The sequence below is a fragment of the Oncorhynchus kisutch genome, linkage group LG10 (assembly GCF_002021735.2).
Source record: "Oncorhynchus kisutch isolate 150728-3 linkage group LG10, Okis_V2, whole genome shotgun sequence".
In the NCBI taxonomy this organism is placed as follows: domain Eukaryota; kingdom Metazoa; phylum Chordata; class Actinopteri; order Salmoniformes; family Salmonidae; genus Oncorhynchus; species Oncorhynchus kisutch.
In genome coordinates this window covers 49,702,561-49,706,216 of record NC_034183.2, presented here as the reverse complement: position 1 = coordinate 49,706,216, position 3,656 = coordinate 49,702,561, and positions in this window count along the sequence as shown.

Here is a 3,656-nt window from a genome sequence, read left to right as displayed (position 1 = left end):
CGCCTCATGTGGAGCCACGTCAGACGCTTTGGGCGTCTTTTCGGAAGGGGGCCCGTGTATATGGGGAGAGGGCATGAGCCCTGAAGTTATTTTGAGACATTTGACGTACAATGGGTTACGGCCCGGGTGGGGTGAGTTGAGTGAATCAACAACAACAGAAAGGGGAGAGAATGGTCACAGTCAACCAAGAGGAAGTGTCAAATAGGGGAGAGGGGCAGAGAGAGGAAGGGAGGAAAGGAGGGGAAAGCCTCTGGGCCCTTAGACATACAACTGGTGTTATTTGACTCAGTGTCGTACACTGATTGACTAACACTCCTATGGATTCTTTCACTGGAATAAAACCTGGCCTCTGGCTTATTTAAAATAGGCCTAATCATTCCCATTGCTAACGTGTGTATTCATTTAGTTGTGTGTTGACAGCATTTTAAATGCTTAGCCCATGGTGATGTTTTCACAAATCTCTGCTCATTTTCAGACATACCTACGCATTGTAAAAGTGTTTCTTTGTACAAATATAGCCCTCTACACCTGTGATACAATGTATGACTTGTTTAGTCCTAGTCCCCCCTTGATTCACACTGACCTGAGGAAATTAAGGTGTGCGTCTCTTGACTAGTCGGATAATTACTCACTCGTAGTCTCAGACAGTAATTGATGGAAGACATTGATTCGGCCCGGACGGTAAACAGTCTGTGTGTTTTATAATCCTGTGGAAAGCTGTGTTTGATTTCTGATTCACCCGACTCCCACGTCTTCTCCTCTCCAAATCCCCTGCAAATCATTTACAGTGCCATTAATTATCGTGAACCTAGAAAGGGAACAATTACACTTCTAATGAAGTCTAATTATAGCTCATTGAGGATATGTTGTTATAACACGCAGCAGCTATATTACTTGATTATTTCTGTTAAATAAAAGACAGATGTAAAACATAGGTAGCCCTATACAAAGTGTTGCCCATATGGAAGCGTAGCTCATTGTCACGATCTTCTTCATCTGAGGAACAGTAAAGATCGGGCCAAAACGCAGCGTGGTAAGTGTCCATGTTAATTTAATATAACTGAACCAACTGGCCAAGACTAAGGGGGAGTGGGGTCCACGTCCCGCGCCAGAGCCGCCACCGCAGATAGATGCCCACCCAGACCCTCCCATATGGGTTTAGGTTTTGCGTCGGAGTCCGCACCTTTGGGTACTGTCACGCCCTGACCTTCGTTCCTTTTTTATGTCTCTATTTTGGTTTGGTCGGGCGTGAGTTGGGGTGGGCATTCTGTGTTTGTCCTGATACGGTTCCCAACCAGAGGCAGCTGTCTATCGTTGTCTGATTGAGAACCATACTTAGGTAGCCTTTTCCCACCTGGTGTTTGTGGGTAGTTGTTTCCTGTTTTGTGTTGTGTCACCTATCAGGACTGTTTCGATTTTCGTTGTTTCACCTGGTTATTTAGTATTTCGTGTTCAGTTATATTAAATTAACATGGACACTTACCACGCTGCGTTTTGGTCCGATGAAGAAGATCGTTACAGAGCTACCCACCACCAAAGGACCAAGCAGCGTGGAGAAGAGGACTGGACATGGGAACAGGCGGAGGCAGCAGGAGAAGGGAACCGGAGATACGAGGGAACACGGCTGGCAAGGAAGCCCGAGAGGCAGCCCCTAAAAATGTTTTTTTTTTGGGGGGGGGGGGGACACGGGGAGTGTGGCAGAGTCAGGTTGGAGACCTGAGCCCACTCCCTGTGCTTACCATGGCGATCATGGGACTGGTCAGGCCCCAGGCTATGGGGTGAAATTGGAGGTGAGCGAAGGAAGCGAAGCCGAGACTGTGAAGGAGTTGATGGGGAGATTGGAGGAGAGAGCATTGAGAGAGCTGCTGTGTTGGTGCATGAGTCAAGACATCCGCCCGACGGAGCGTGTTCGCGATTTGATGTAACCCGAGTTAGCTCTCCATACTCGTCCTGAGGTGCGTGCTAGCCGTCTGGTGAAGACTGTGCCAGCCCCACGCACCAGGCCTCCTGTGAGACTACCTGGCCCTGCACGTCCTGTGCCAGCTCGGTGCTACAGCTCTCCAATACGTACTCTGAGCCCGGTGCTCTAAATCAAATCAAATCAAATTTATACATCAGCTGATGAAGTGTATTCAAAGTGCTGTACAGAAACCGAGCCTAAAACCCCAAACAGCAAGCAATGCAGGTGTAGAAGCACGGTGGCTAGGAAAAATTCCCTAGAAAGGCCAAGACCTAGGTAGAAACCTAGAGAGGAACCAGGCTATGAGGGGTGGCCAGTCCTATTCTGGCTGTGCCGGGTGGAGATTATAACAGAACATGGCCAAGATGTTCAAATAATAATAATCACAGGCAGAACAGTTGAAACTGGAGCAGCAGCACGGCCGGATGGACTGGGTACAGCAAGGAGTCATAATGCCAGTTAGTCCTGAGGCATGGTACTAGGGCTCAGGTACTCCGAAAGAGAGAAAGAAAGAGAGAATTAGAGACAGCATACTTAAGTTCACATAGGACACCGGATAAGACAGGAGAAGTATTCCAGATATAACAAACTGACCCTATCCTCCCGACACATAAACTACTGCAGCATAAATACTGGAGGCTGAGACAGGAGGGGTCAGGAGACACTGTGGCCCCATCCGATGATACCCCCGGACAGGGCCAAACAGGAAGGATATAACCCCACCCACTTTGCCAAAGCACAGCCCCCACACCACTAGAGGGATATCTTCAACCACCAACTTACCATCCTGAGACAAGGCCGAGTATAGCCCACAAAGATCTCCCCCACAGCACAACCCAAGGGGGGGGCCAACCCAGACAGGAAGATCACATCAGTGACTCAACCCACTCAAGTGACGCACCCCTCCCAGGGACAGCATGAAAGAGCACCAGTAAGCCAGTGACTCAGACCCTGTAATGGGGTTAGAGGCAGAGAATCCCAGTAGAAAGAGGGGAACCGACCAGACAGAGACAGCAAGGGCGGTTTGTCGCTCCAGAGCCTTTCCGTTCACCTTCACACTCCTGGAGAGATGAAGAGATGAGTCTTCAGTAAAGACTTAAAGGTTGAGACCGGGTTTCGTCTCTCACATGGGTAGGCAGACCATTCCATAAAAAATGGAGCTCTATAGGAGAAAGCCCTGCCTCCAGCTGTTTGCTTAGAAATTCTAGGGACAATTAGGAGGCCTGTGTCTTGTGACCGTAGCGTACGTGTAGGTATGTACGGCAGGACCAAATCAGAGAGATAGGTAGGAGCAAGCCCATGTAAATGCTTTGTAGGTTAGCAGTAAAACCTTGAAATCAGACCTTGCCTTGACAGGAAGCCAGTGTAGGGAGGCTAGCACTGGAGTAATATGATCAATTTTTTTTGTTCTAGTCAGGATTCCAGCAGCCGTATTTAGCACTAACTGAAGTTTATTTAGTGCTTTATCTGGGTAGCCGGAAAGTAGAGCATTGCTAACCCTAACCTAGAAGTAACAAAAGCATGGATACATTTTTCTGCAGCGTTTTTGGATAGAAAGTTAGATTTTTGCAATGTTATCTAGATGGAAAAAAGCTGTCCTTGAAACAGTCTTGATATGTTCGTCAAAAGAGAGATCAGGGTCCAGAGTAACGCCAAGGTCCTTCACAGTTTTATTTGAGACGACTGTACAACCATT